This window comes from Helianthus annuus, chromosome 8 (genome assembly GCF_002127325.2).
Source record: "Helianthus annuus cultivar XRQ/B chromosome 8, HanXRQr2.0-SUNRISE, whole genome shotgun sequence".
Classification (NCBI taxonomy): domain Eukaryota; kingdom Viridiplantae; phylum Streptophyta; class Magnoliopsida; order Asterales; family Asteraceae; genus Helianthus; species Helianthus annuus.
In genome coordinates, this window is record NC_035440.2 from 38,544,678 (window position 1) to 38,560,752 (window position 16,075).

The 16,075-nt window shown below is 41.4% G+C and overlaps 1 pseudogene; it reads right to left on the reverse strand.

Annotated features, from left to right (window-relative positions):
• Window positions 1–1,726: 1,726 nt before the first annotated feature.
• On the reverse strand, window positions 1,727–12,598 carry LOC118480949 (annotated as a pseudogene).
• Window positions 12,599–16,075: the final 3,477 nt, after the last annotated feature.

Genomic DNA, 16,075 nt, shown 5'->3' on the forward strand with positions numbered 1-16,075 from the left:
AAACAACTGAAATTCTATCAAATCCGACCCGTTCTAACAGCCGGGAACCACCCCGTTATATCAGATCTGGCCGTTCTTGACGTTTTTTTCCATGTTTAACCCGAAATCACACAACACTTTGATTAGATAAATAGATTTTAGGTGAGATTGTTATAAAATCATGTGAAAATCACTCAGATCTGAGTTGTTCATGGTGAAAGGAGGTCACACTTTGAAGTTCATATGAACTCTTGATGACATCATCTTAGAACACTCAAATCAGTAAATTTCACGGTTAAAAGTTGATTTTTAAAAGATAGAAAGGTGTAGAATTGCGTGTAGATCATAGAAGTACAAGATTTAGGTTAAGATCTTACCGGAACCGCGAGAAATCGAGAGAAAAAGGGTCCAAGAGCGTGTTGTTCGAGTGGGAGCTGTCCCATCACTGTTCAAGTGAAGAGACAGAGCCTATTTATAGGCAAGGGGGAAGTGGAGGTGATGTTGTGCTCCGACTCGGATGGCAGTCCGTTCGGATAGCCAATCCATTCGGATGGCAATCCGTTCGGATGGGCAATCCAGTTGGATCTTTGGTGCGAAGAACTTCATTGTTCCAATTTATGTGGCAAGCGTTGCGATAGTTTTGGTTACACATTTCCTATATTTAATTATTTATTATATATAAAATTAATCACAAGGGGTCGTATGTACATATCCGTATTTCAAAGTTGCGATACAATAACCGGGTTTCGTTTTGATTACGCGTTACTTTGCGACGCTTCACGGTCATCGAGGAGGGTAGAATAGGTCCTCACTCAATGTCATCGTGAACGTTAATGTGTGTGATGCGATGTGCGTTTTGAGTAATGAGTTGCATTGCGACACATCACGGCTATCAAGGAGGGTAGAATTGGTCCTCAATCAACATCTTCGTGTTTGTCAGCAAGTACAATGTGACGTGATAGCGATAAAATGTGCGATAATATGCGAAAATATTGCGTTATAGCCATATATGCGATATAGTTACATTATGATCCGAATCTCTGGTGCTAGGCGTAACGAGTGTATCGAGTAGTAACAACGCACGAACGTGCGGGTTGTTACAGTTTCCCCTGCTTTAGGAAATTTCATCCCGAAATTAATCCACAAGAAGGGTTGCGAGAGTTGACGCGAATGAGCGTAGCGATCAAAAGTGACGAGATAGTGAGCGATAGATAGAGGATTAACGCGTGAGAGCATTGCGAAGACTAAGCGAGAACGACGAGTCTAAGCGATTCGTATGATCAAGGCGATAGCACACACAAGAATGTGATTCCAAAGCATTTTAAATTTTCGAAAAGTCGATTATTTTGGAAAACTTGTTTATGAAAATCTTCTCACGATGCGGCGTTAACTGTAGCGATGTTCACACCAGCGCTAAGAGAAGGGTTTTGTTAGGTTACTAAAAGATTTTAAAGTGCTTAAAACTCGTTTTACGAAATTTTCTCGTCATGTGGCAGTAACTTGAGTCGATTGTCACACCATCGTCACAAATAATCTCGTTTGTACAAAGGTTTTGATCAATTTTTTTTTTTGAAAAAGTTTGCTTTCACAAAGGTTTTGATAATATCCAAATTTCAATTTAAAGTCGGCCCCGCAGGGCACTTTCCCATGAAAGTTCGACAATATGGCTAAAACACTTATATATAGGAAGTACCAGCGGCGTATCCACCATGTTTTAGCCATATGGCTTCCGTCCCGTGAGGCGGTGTCATGTGTGTCGACGCAGTACTAATATATTTCGATTCCCTTGGTCCAAGCGAAAGATGGTCGAACCAAGTGTAAGAGAAAGATTAGCAATACTGAGCGATGAAGTCATTTTCGAACTCAGTTTAGCGACACGAGCGAGTGCGAGAAGCGGTAAGTGGTACGCAATAATTGATGACGCAAACACCAAACACCAAGCGTAGTAAAATGAAGACGGCGGCGATGGGCGAAAAGCGATAAGCGACAAGCGTAAAGCGATGAGTAATAGCGACAAGCGATAATGACAACTGTCGAACGATAGGCGACAGTCGATGCGCTGCAAGCGATGGAGACATACGGTTCGATTAGATTTTAACAACCCCACAATTTTAACTAACATTATCCCACATGGCCACTTTCCATGGGAGTCTGCTGATACAGCTAAAACACCACCATGTCTTAGCCCTATTAGTTTCGTCTCGTGAAACGAGGTCATGAGTGCTAACATAACGCAGATAACACAGATAACACAAATAGCAATAAGCGATAGCGATAAGTGATAAGAATATCGAAGCGATGAGATAGGTGCGGGAAGCGATAAGGCGAAGAGCGACGAGCGATGAGCGGTACTCGTTAAGCGATTCACGGTACGCCACTCACAGCAAGCGATACATAGTAAGCGGTAAGCGAAGAAGCGATACACACAAAATATGCGATTAAGCGAAACACCATAAGCGATAGCGATCCATATAATTAGCGATTGAGATTGCAAACACACAATAAGCGATAGCGCGAGACACATAATAAATGATTGCGATTTGCGAGATAGATTCTAGCGATAATGCGATTGCGAGCGTGTTGACTTACGTAAAGTCTTGCGATCGCACGCTTGAGTTGCGATTGAGTTTGTTACGCCTTGCGATGTAGTGTAGAGTGTCTAAAATAACCACAATAGTATAATAGGTCTACGTTCCAACTCCAATGGCACTTTCTTCACAAAATTTCGATTAGCATGGCGAAACACCGTCATGTTTCCACCATACGCCTTCGTTCCGTGAATAGGTGTCACACTTTGTCAGACATGGTCAAGACGCTTATATATAGGAAGTACCAGCGGCGTATCCACCATGCTTAACCATGCCCTGAACGTTGAGGCATCATTGAAACTCACTACGATCTCCATGCACTAGCCAAAATAATCTCGTGTGCACCCGTGATTAATCTGATCCTTGCACGTTTATCGTACCTTGTCTCAAGAACGCATAGTAGGGGTAAAATCCATTATATAGTACATAGTGCTGGCATATAGATTGTGTGTGAGTATAAGGGAGAAATAGAATCCACATGCGTTGAGAGATAGAATAAGTTCAACACATAAAAGAAATTAACGGCGAAAGTCATAGCATTACAATAATATTGGGAAACAAAATAACATTGCTGTGGAGGACTTCTGCGGAGACTGCGGTTGTTGCTGGAAATCCTCAAGGTTGCGGTTCTGTGCGGCAGTTCTGGGTAAAATGACCATACCAGTTGCAATTGTCGCAATAACGACAGTTAGCTCCTGGTGGGTGATGATACGTACACATGAGACACAGGGGATGGTTTCCGGTGTAGGCGCGCTTCACAAGAAAAAGGGTAAATCGTGGCAGAGTGGGGTTTGGAATTTCATCCACGCTTGGTTCCTTTCGCTTGTGGCTGAGCTCGTTGCGATCCTGAGATGAGGTGCCGTTGTCGTTGGAGGATTCGTCTGATGATCTGCTGGAGACGTCGTCGGAGGAATCTTCAGAAGAATCGTCGGATGAGTCGATGACGATTGCTTGATGAGCTTGTTTGACAGGATTCTTGGAGAAGAATCCGTCCAAGACTCGTTTGTCGTTGATCTCTGCGGCCAAACGGTAGGTTTCTTCGATGGTAGCAGGTCTTACAGCTTCGACAAAATCACCCACACACTCAGGCAAGCCGCGAATATACTTCGTGATGGCTTTTTCTGAAGTGTTGACTTGACTTGGGCAGATTAGGCTAAGCTGTTTGAACCTTGCGGTGTAGCCATTATTGTCACCTTCGATTTGCTTGATTTTCCAAAATTCGTCTTCTAGTTTCTGGACTTCGTGGGGAGGGCAGTACTCTTTCTTCATGAGCTCTTTCAGCTCATCCCAAGAGAGAGCGTAAGTTGCGACGATCCCACGTTTGTTACGTTCGGCGGTCTACCAGTCGAGTGCTCGCGATTGAAATACCCCGGTAGTGCAAGTAGTACGAAATCCATCGGGACACCCACTTTGATGAAGGGTAACTTCGATAGAATCGAACCACTGGAGTAGTTGGGACACACCTCCGTCACCCATGAACTCCATCGGGTCACAGGATTTGAAATGTTTATAGAGGAAAGCAGTTTGCGGCGCTTCCGTCTTAGAGTCTTCCGGGGTCCGAGAGTTGTTGAGAGAGTGCACTTGAGCGACAATTTGAGGAATGACCTTGGCCACTTCCTTGGCCACAAGCGAGGCAATCCTTTTCTCGGCGCTTCGTTTGGCTCTTCTCCTAGCTGTTCGTCTCGAGGTAGAGTCGTTGGAAGGCATCTAGACAGAGATATATTTGGAGTGAGATTCGATCATAATGATTTTTGAGTTTACAATGCGATTGAGCGCGATCAAAACTTGTAGCATGTAATATAATAGATTTCACATAGGAGCCAGATAGGAGACACGAGATTCCTAAGTTCTCACACAATGATTTGTTTTGTACATATAGATAGTTGTAGTTTATACTTACCCATATACATATCGGTGTAGAATACGCGAGGACGCGATGGGAGGGAGAGAGCGAGAGCGTAAGCAAGTAATTAGACATTAGTTTTGTTGCGATCATTCGATCTTCTTTTTAGATTGCGATGGCTGTGCGAGTTGTGCTTTTGTAAAACAAGGAACGAAAATTGATAAATTGAGAAATCGATAAGGCGTATAATAAACACATAAAGCGAAATTAAGTTCATTAAAGCGTAAAACCGGCGAGTCGTAGGCTTAGTAAAATAATCGAAGTGCCTCGGGTGTTTAGGCGTCGACTACTCAAGGTAACCCAACTATACCCAACAAGTTCGTGTGCGCGCGTTGACCTAGAAGACTTATGCTTCCACTGGGATGCAGCTCATCGCATTCGTCCTCCTAGTCGTCGCGTGGCTCGAGTCATCGTTATGGTCGAGTCCTTGGTGAGAGCTTTTCGAAAACCATTTTATAGAGAGTGGAACGGTTTATTAAGATACGGGTTTCACCCCTGACTTAATAATTTCGCTCCTAACTGTGTTCGTGCTCCTCAAATAAGTTCGAGAGTTCCACTAGATTTTGAAATGGAGACTTCCGCTGAGTTGTGGATGTCACTCCTAGCTCAACGAAAAGTTCTCGTGCTAGAAAAATGCGCTGAGTGAGCGATCTTATCGAGAGTTCTTGGTTTTCACGCCTGATCTCGACTGGATCACTCGGTTGTGTTATGCGAGTATTTTCGAAAACGTGTGTATTGTGTTAGCCTTAGGAAAGGCAAAGTAGTATTCCAGCCTTAGGAAAGGCTCTCCGCGTGAAATTGTAGTATGCTGTGTTCACGCGAAGTTGTAGTTTGAGCGGATTCGAACGAGTGTATCAAGTAGGCTCGTACAAATCCTACCGGGTTCGTACGAGTCGGTATGTTGGGTACTTAGACTATAGACTAGGTCGTTTCTAAGACATCGACCCGGATTAGGTCGAGTCTTGCCTAATTCCCTATAGTTATGGCTCAGATACCAATCTGTCACACCCTAACCGATGGCGGAATCATCGGGGCGCGGCACTAGGCGAAGCAGATTGCTCAAGAGAATCCATAACAACTAAAGTGCGACAGTACTTAATGCGTTCATTATACCATACTAACAAACAAGTACAATCACATAAGCTGTCATGAATTTTCATGTTCTCTCAAACAATACAAATCCGACAACCTAGATTTTAGGTGTGTTTCTAGACTTCCTAGCTTGATTTGATGTAGACTGCAACTAAACCTGCAACATACGTTAAAATAATGTCAATACAAAAGTATTGGCGAGCATACAGGTTTGATTTGTAATAGTATAGTATATAAAAGCTGCGAATTTCCACATACATAAACGTAATACACGACATATATACTCACAAAACTGATACTACCAGCTAAGTCCTCGAGCTTCGATCGCGATTGCTAAACTAGACCCCGTCGGGCGCAATAGTACTATACTAGTCATGGTGGGACGTCGTGAGTATAAGTACTAGCACATATGTAACTAGCATCACGTATAACTATGCACATTGGTCATTCGCAAGTGATAAATAGTTTAAGCATTTGATGTGATTTGATTTGATAGCAACTTATGTTACACCCAAAAATGCAAAAGCAAAAAAGGTTCAAGTATGCTCACAGTGCGTATTCAACGAGAACACAGCTTGATTAGATCGGCTGAGAGTGCGTCTGAGTTAGTGATGTGCGTTAGGTGTAATATGTTTTAGATGTATATTTTAAGCCCTTTTTACACTTTTAGACAAGTTTTAAATTAATAAAACACGATATTCACTAACACTAAACACACATATGGGCAAGTGCACCCATCGTGGACGTAGTATAGTGTTGGTAAGATACCGAGGTCGTCCAAGGACACAAGAGCTTTTAGTACCGGTTTATCCTCAACGTCTAACCAAATCAAAATATTAGAAAAGATTTTTAAACTAAGAAAATAAAAACTAACTAAATTCTGAAAAATAAAATAAAAATAAAAACAGATAGACAAGATGAATCACTTGGATCCGACTCGTGTATTAGTATAACCTTTGATTATTTTCGCACTTTTGCACTTGTTTAAGAGATTATCTTAGTTATTGTAGTAGGCCCCTCTTTTGAAGGCGACATTACCCTCAATCCAGTAGTTTGAGTCAGCAAGGATACAATCCTAAAGGGTCGGATTATTGAAAGATAATGAATTAAGTTATTAATGCAAATTATGGTAGGTCCCTCTTTTGGAGGTGACGTTACCCTCGACTAAGTAGTCTGAGTCAGCAGGGATACAGTCCTAAATAGCCAGGTTATAGTATTAATAGTAGTTAACTTATGAGGGGGTCAAAGAGTTTGGATCCCCGCCATCCAATACCTTTGGGTATTGAAGGAGATCCTACTAAATTTGACCCAGGTCCCTTGCAGGACCTCTAAATGCTGAACAAGGGCAAGACCCTTACCAAACCGTTCCCTTAACCCCCGACCAGGTAGCCAACATACCTCCATAGAGATCGTGGAGATATGAATGGTGAAAATCTTTTATTTTATATAGACAGTAAAATAATGCCAAGACACCACGGACAAACGATAAGGAAAAGTCACCTTCAACATAAGCAACTAGTTATTAAAGTCATTAATACAAAACCAAATAAAAAGTGCAAAAGATTAAAAATAAAAAGTATTATACTAAACACTTGTCTTCACCAAGTGATGTAAGAGACTTAGGCAAACATGGCCTTGATTGTCAAGAACTCTTACGGTCAATCTTGGATCCCGAGACGACTCACACACTCTATGATGGACAATGGATGATGGTGGTGGATGATGGTGTTGTGATGGTGGTGGGTGGTGGATGAAGTGTGAGAGAGGTGGTGTGCCAAGGGATGAGTTGCAATGAAGCCAAGCACTCCTATTTATAGGCTGAACAGAAGCCTGGGCACGGCCCCGTGTCCGCTGGGCACGGCCCCGTGCCTGTCTGACAATCTCTCTCCTCATAAATTGTATTTCGCAATTACAATTAATGCGCCTGCAGTACTTTCGCCACGCCCCCGTGTTCACTGGGCACGGCCCCGTGGTGGGCAATAGAAGCTTCTATAGGTTTGTCTTATCTGCTGCTTCTTGGGCACGGCCCCGTGCTGCCTGAGCACGGGGCATGTTCAGTCTTCTGCCTTCTCTGTTTTGCTTGGGAGGATGCTGTCGAGGGGTCGGGCAATCCACTTATGTTCCTTTTCTTGTATTTATGTTAGATTTAGCTGTCATTTTGCTTCTTTTGTTAATTTGAGCTCATTTAATCCTGAAAATACAAAAGGAAGACAAAAACACTCTTTTTCCAACATTAGTACTTAAAAAGGGTTAGTTTTATGCCTCATTTGATGTAATTTATATGTTGCATTTTATACACATCAAATATCCCCACACTTGAATTTTTGCTTGTCCTCAAGCAAAACTCTTTAATACGTGGCTTACACTCCCAAATGGAATGGGTAGAAGAGAAGGTTTTGGCTTGTCATAGAGTGTCGGGAATCCAAGATCCTTATTGGGTTTTATTTTTATTTATTTACAATCCTATTCGTTATGATTTATTTAGAATGTTTCACAATAGAGATTATTATTTGGGCATAGCATGCCTTTTTAAAATTCCATTTATATACAAGTTCACATACCTCACGGGGGAAATCACTCACACTCGGCCGAAGGTGTATTTTTTTAGTGAATCACTCGAGAGCGGCATGGAACTTATTCCTACCATAGGCTTGCCAAGCAATCAATCCTCCTCCTTTTTAACTTTTAACCTTTGTAAATATCAAGAGGACTTTTTGGGTAAAGGCTTGGGCTAAAGGTGGGTAGTTTGGTTAGTGGTTAGTAAAAAAAGCGAAAAGCGTAAAAAGCGTCGGTTTTCGTAAAACATTTTGTTTTAGTGACTTTTTATTCTTAATGAAGTATTTCTTCAAACAAGCTTTTTAGGAGCTTTGTTTGTTTATTTCTAACTTCATTTTTTTTCAGTCACACGAAAACCGAGCTTGTTACTAAAATAAAAAGGTAAAAATAAAAAGGGTTTTTGGTGGGTAAAAAGGGTTTTGGGGGTAAGAAATGAAAAGGTTTAGGCTCAAAGGGGTTTGCTAGGGGGAGTTTTTGGGTAGGTGAAAAGAAAAATAAAAATAATGGTTTTGAAAGAAAAAGGGTTAGTCCTAATGCCTCCATCATTTACTTACTTGGGTTTAAGTTGGTAAGGACCGGGAATGAATTGTTGTGGCAAGTTCTAGAGTCGTAAGAACCAAGCGGCTATTCACACAAGAAACGAAAAATGAGCATTTAGCGTAGAGATGTATATTTATATGCTCAATAAAGGCTCAAAACTCACTTTTTGTGGGAATGGGTTTCTTTATGTGATCAAGTATATATAATCGAATTTTAACTAAGCTTGTCATGTTGTTTCATAATTTTCTTATGTTGGTCCTTTTTATCACGACACTATCGGTTGTAAATTTGTAAAAATATAACCTTGTTAGTCTTAGAATTCCCAACTTAAACTTTAGACAAGTAAAAAAAATAAAAATTTTTGAAAAAAAATTTGGGGTGATTAGCGGTTCCAATAGAGTTTTGTGCTTGTTATTAGGACTTGCAAAATTCAAGGTTTTAGCATCCCCCCCATACTTAAATTACACATTGTCCTCAATGTGTCCCAAAAATAAATTTTTGAGGTTGATTGAATGTGTAACATGGTGTTAAAAGCAAAAATTTATGTTACTGGCAGTCTGGACACGGCCCCGTGTCCGTTGGACACGACCCCGTGGTGAACTGCCAGTAATGAAAACTTACAGAAGATGGACACGGGGGCGTGTTGGCTAGGCACGGCCCCGTGTCTGGCAAAAATCTGCAGAAAAGTAACCAAACAGCAGGTCTGGGAGGTGAGCCACGGGGGCGTGTCGGCTGGACACGTCCCCGTGTGGACAGTCTGTAAGCCTGAAAAATAGGTTTCTTCCTCCGGTTTCCCATCCTGGCTTCATGAGTGCTAATGCTTAGCACTCTAAGCCTTGGTTTGTACCTGTTTCATTACTAAATACCACACCAAGCAATACCAACGTCCTAAATTACCATAGTTAATTGTTCAAAGCATAGAGTAAAAGAAAAATAAAGCAGAAAATAAAAGTAGTTAAGGAAAGTAAATTGTTCAACACTTGGCACGCAGGCCACAAACTGTTTCGATAGATAAAGGGACTTTAACCTGTGGGTTCGCCATCAACCCGCTCCTGCTCCTTCAACCCCCTAGTCCATGTCCTCATCGCTGTCATCACCTCCATCCCCATGACCCGCCATATACTCCCGGATGCTGCCGATGTCGTCTTGTATATCGTTGATGTTTCGTTCGATAGCTCCGACCCGGTGGTATGTATTGTTGGCAAGGTTGTAGGCGTTCCTGGTGCACATGAAGTTTTCCTGCAAAAGATCATGTAAACTTTGAAGGTTAGGAAAACCGCTTCCTTGTGAGGAGGATTGACCCGGATCACCATGGGGTTGATACTGGTAATGAGGAGGTGGAGCGTGAAGAACTAGGGCTTCCTGTGGGTTCCATGCATGGCCTTGCATCCTTTGAAAGCTCACAGACCCGTCTTCCGCCTCATAAAGTAAGTTCATGGCTCGGCAAATGTGATAGTCAACTCGTCCCGACCATGGGCTCCTTTCAAAGGACCTAGGGATACGCGTGAAGTGCTTGAAGAGGCGGTACACCCACCCTCCAAAGAAGATAGGTGTTGGAGCACGAGCAAGGCGGTTCAGATGCATGTTTCGCAGTAGGAGGTATGGAACATCGAGGGCCCTTCAGTTGTGGATGCAATGAAGGACTACCAAATCTTTCAACCCCACAACGCCACTACTGTCGTGACGCTGGCTAAGCGAGTAGGTGAGAAGCCTATGAATGTAGCGTTAGAGTGGATCCCTCAGCTTAGTACTCTTGGTGCTGCTAGGGTTGTAGATTCCTTCACCGATTTGGGCCCATGCGGCTTGACGTTCATTTTCATCCAAATCTCGTAACCCCCCGATATTTTCCTCATTCCCCGATTCTTCTTCCGCGTACAGTCCCACTATCGCCCCGAATTGTGCCATAGAGATTGAGTAATTCGTCCCACCACATCGAAATGCAACCCCTTCATTATCGAACGGGTCACACCTTGAAGTGAAGGTAAAAGTACTATAGAACTCCATGGTGCACTGATGCACCGACGGAAGCCGAGTGGTTAATGCAACCCTTAGTGGTCCCGTAACGATGTTGTTGAATCGGTCGAGCTGGTTTACCAAGGTTAAAAGGTCCGTGCACGCTTGTCTGGGGTACTCCTCGGGCCTTGTTTGAAGTAACTCGTATCTTGCCCTAGCGTCGAGCTCATTTGCGTTAAACCTTGTGAACTTCGACATCTGAAAGAATACACCAAAAGTTAGCACGAAACAGTGAGATTTTCGAAAGAAACTGCAAACAGTGGGCTGGACACGGCCCCGTGTTCAGCGGGCACGACCCCGTGTCCAGATGTCTGTTACTCAAAAACTTCATTTTTCGTCCCGGTCCTGAAAATCTGAAAATTTTTACCCAAGTAGGTGCGGTTTCCCCCGAAAATGAAACCCCAAGTGCCGTTTTTCTTAAAACAACCCGTTTACCCCTTCAATTTTATCTTTTTCGGTTCAAAAACAAGGGTTTGAGGTTTTTAGTGAGAAATCGGGCAAATCTGTCAACAATACAAGTGTATTTACTTCCCATTACACTAATCTAAACTAATACTAACAGATTATATCAAAAATTTGAGGTTCGATCCGGATGAACTTGAAGAACCCTAGATTTTTCCCCAAATTTTTGATGTTTAAGTACATGTAAGTAACTAATCTAACTACTAATGATGATAGAATCATACCTTGATGTTGTTAAACGTGGAGGTAGCGTTGGAAATCTGCAGAAAATCTCCTTGAACCAGAGCGTTTTCGGCAAAACGGGGCGTGTGGAATGATGTAACTGTTATGAAAAGAGGGTTTTATCCCGACAGTTGCGTCGACACGGCCCCGTGTCCAGCGGACACGGCCCCGTGCCGAGCTTTTTTTATGTGCTCGTGTGAGTGCCCATTTTTCAGAAAACATGGTTAGAAGACTTACCGGTTTCGATGTATACTCACCTGTTCGTAGCATACCAGGTATGATGTGGGTGCTTTTAATTCGTTAACCGTTTGAAGTGAGATCTCTTCCTCTTCATCCTCAATGGATCCTCGGTAGAGTTTCAGCCGTTGGCCGTTGACTTTAAATGGAATCCCATTTCGAGCTTTAATTTCTACTGCACCGTGAGGAAAAACATGGGTGATGGAAAAAGGTCCTGACCACCTAGATTTTAGTTTACCTGGAAATAATCGGAGTCGTGAATTAAACAACAGAACTTGATCTCCTACTCGAAATTCATTAGGCTTAATATATTTGTCATGTAAATTTTTCATTCTTTCCTTATAAATTTCGGAGTTAGAGTATGCATAATTTCTTAATTCGTCTAATTCATTCATTTGACAAAATCGATTTTTACCTGCAGTTTCTAAGTCTAGGTTTACGCTTTTTATTGCCCAGTAGGCCCTGTGAGCTATTTCTACTGGCAAATGACAGCTTTTTCCATAGACGAGCTTATATGGGGTTGTGCCTATAGTGGTTTTATAAGCAGTTCGAAAAGCCCATAAAGCATCATCTAATTTGTCAGCCCACTCCTTTTTATTTAATCCTACGGTTTTTTCAAGTATTCGTTTTAAACCTCTATTAGTCACTTCGGCTTGTCCATTTGTTTGAGGGTGATATGCTGTTGAGACCCGGTGATAGACCCCATACCTTGTTAAGATTTTTTCGAGTTGATGATTGCAAAAAATGGGTACCTCTATCACTTATCAAAGCTTTTGGTGTTCCAAAACGAGAGAATAATTTTTTCAGAAATTTTACCACTACTCTTCCATCATTTGTAGGAAGAGCTTCGGTCTCTGCCCATTTAGACAAATAATCAACCGCCACAAGTATATATTTGTTTCCTTTTGACGGTGGGAAGGGTCCCATGAAATCGAGCCCCCACACATCAAAAATTTCACAAATGAGAATGCCATTCTGAGGCATTTCGTTCTTGGAAGAAATATTACCTGATCTTTGCCAAGCATCACATGTCTTTACAAGATCTTGTGCGTCTTTGTAAATGGTTGGCCAATAAAATCCTGAATCAAATACCTTTCTTGCGGTACTAGCGGCACCATGATGTCCTCCGTATGGACCTTCATGACAACGACGGAGAATTCTTCATGCTTCACTACCATGGACACACCTTCGGATGAGTTGATCGGCACACATTTTGAAAAGATAAGGGTCTTCCCAAAAGTAATGCTTTACATCAGCAAAGAATTTTTTTCTTTGATGATGCGGCCATCCCTTGGTGACTATACCGCTAGCTAAGTAATTAGCATAGTCGGCATACCATGGTTCTTGTCTGCTCTCCATCATTTCCAAGGACTCTGTGGGAAATTTTTCGTTGATCTGTTCATCCCTGGTTGCCTCCAAAGCTGGGTCTTCTAGGCGTGAAAGATGATCTGCAGCAGTGTTTTCTGCTCCTCTTTTGTCTTTGATTTCAATGTCGAATTCTTGGAGGAGTAAAATCCATCTGATCAAACGGGGTTTTGCGTCTTGTTTCTTGAAGAGATATCGGATAGCTGCATGATCTGTATAGACTACAGTTTTAGAAAGAACAAGGTAAGAACGGAATTTATCAAAAGCAAATACCACAGCTAGTAACTCTTTTTCAGTAGTTGTGTAATTTTCTTGTGCATCGTTAAGTGTTTTACTAGCATAATAAATTGGGTGGAAATGCTTTTCTTTTCTTTGTCCCAAGATTGCTCCAACAGCAAAGTCACTTGCATCACACATGATTTCGAAAGGAAATTTCCAATCAGGGGCTATCATGATAGGTGCATTGACTAGCATTTCCTTGAGGGTTAGAAATGCTTGATTGCATTCTTTGTCAAAGATGAAAGGTGCATCTTTTTCAAGTAATTTTGTTAGAGGTCTTGAAATTTTTGAAAAGTCCTTGATAAACCTTCTATAAAATCCGGCATGCCCTAAGAAACTTCTGATTGCTCTAACGGAGGAGGGTGGAGGTAATCGAGAAATAGTTTCTATTTTTGCTCGATCAACTTCCATTCCTTCGCTTGAGATTTTGTGACCGAGTACTATTCCCTCTGTTACCATGAAATGGCATTTTTCCCAGTTAAGGGCGAGGTTAGTTTCCTCACATCGGGATAGCATTCGTTCAAGGTTATCGAGGCATTGGTCATATGAGTCTCCAAAGATAGAAAAGTCGTCCATGAAGACTTCCATTGTCTTTTCTATCATGTCATGGAAAATGGCCACCATACAACGTTGGAATGTTGCTGGTGCATTACATAGACCGAATGGCATGCGTCGATAGGTGAAAATTCCGTAGGGACATGTGAAAGTTGTCTTTTCTTGGTCTTCAGGTGCTATTGGAATTTGAAAGTAACCTGAAAAACCATCCAAGAAACAGTAAAATTTATGACCAGATAGTCGTTCTAACATTTGATCAATGAAGGGCAAAGGAAAGTGGTCTTTCCTTGTTGCTTCATTTAATCGTCTATAGTCTATACAAACTCTCCATCCTGTGACGGTTCTTGTTGGTATTAATTCATTTTTTTCATTAGTTATTACCGTCATACCTCCTTTCTTTGGGACTACTTGGATGGGACTTACCCATGGGCTATCGGAGATAGGATAGATTAGTCCGGCGTCAAGTAGCTTGATGACCTCATTTTTAACCACTTCTTGCACATTGGGATTTACTCTTCGTTGTGGTTGTATTACTGTTTTGTAGTCATCATTCATTAAAATTTTGTGCATGCACATGGAAGGATTTATTCCTTTAATATCTACAAGCTTCCAAGCGATCGCATTTTTGTGTTTTTTAAGAAGATTAACTAATTTTTCTTTTTCTATGCTACTTAATTTAGACGAAATAATTACAGGTAAATAACCATCTTTGTCTAGAAAAGCATATTCCAAACCTTTAGGGAGTTCTTTGAGCTCAATGGGTGGGTCTTTAGGAGACACCTTATTTTGTGGCTCATCTAGATCAAGAACCTTAAAGGTTTGTTCTATGGCGACCTCTTCTTCAACAAAGTGGTCATCTTCTTCAGTTGTATCGGGTGGCTCATCTTCATCTTCAATTAGGGGTCATTATTGCCAAAAGGATATTTCATTGAATGCTCAAGATCTATGTTCCTTTTGAATGCCCCTAATTGAAGAGGTAGATTGTTAAATTTCCGGTTTTTCAAAGCTTCATGAGTTTTTACAAAAGGTTTTCCCAAGACTAGAGGAGTGTCATCGAGGATGACAAAGTCGGTTGGAATAACCATCTGATTTGTTTGAACCAAGACATCCTCAACTACACCGATTGATTTTATTACCTTCCGATTGGATAGAAAAATGGGTATTTGAAGTGGGGCAAAATCACTAATACTTAGCTTTTCAAAAATGTAGTTAGGCATTATGTTAACACAAAGATCTTTATCAATGGTGACATTACTAATAAATGAATTTTGAAAGAAACATGGAACCGGTGTAATGTTAATTTCAAAAGGATCTTCTTTTATTAGCGAAGTTTGATCATTAGTTAACTTAACACTTACCATTTCTTCAATTTTTGTATTAGTGTTTAGCTCTTTTAAAAACTTAGCATGAGGGGTTACTAAACAATGATTTTCAAAAGAAGGTGACAAGAGATTAATTTTTTCTAAATTAGACTCTTCTTGTAATTTAACGTCATCGACCTCACCTCTTTCGTTGTTTAACTCATGTGTCGGTTTTTCACTTATTTGTTCTTCCATTTTTAATTCCTCAATTATCGTTTCTTCCTTTTTTAATTCTTCTCTTGCGCGGGACTCCTCTTCCCTTGCGCGAGATTCTTTTATGCATCTTTCGATAAATTTGAGTTTTTCTATTATCCTATCGGCTATGTCGGTGATAGAGTAAGGATCGGGATCCTCATAGCTTGAATCCGGTTGTTCGATCCTTGGTTCCTCATAGTACCCATATGAAGTAGATGGTTCACACCATTGTTCTTCATGATAAGTATATGATGGATAAGGGTCAAAACTTTGTTCTTCATAGTACTCATATGAGGTGGGTTGTTCACGCCATGGTTCCTCATAATAAGAGTATGAAGGTGGTGGCTCATATCCTGAGTTCTCAAAGTATGAGTATGAAGGCTCATACCTTGGTTCATCAAAATATGAGTATGAGGGAGGAGGTTCATACCTTTTGGTCTTCATAGGATGTGTATGAAGTTGATGGCTCGTACCTGGGCTCCTCATAATGGTTGTATGAAGTGGATGGTTGAAACAAGTTACAATATGTACCGAGTGCGGGTTACCACAGTTAGTGCAATAGTCTCTCATATAATCATCCTCCTCATATGTGTAGTTATAGCCTCCTGAGTATTGATCCAGAAGAATCACTCAACAGACCACAACTGAGTCTCGGGACTAGAAAAAATAAAAAAAACGGAAACAGAAGGCTGGACACGGCCCGTGTTCAGTGGACACGGCCCCGTGTA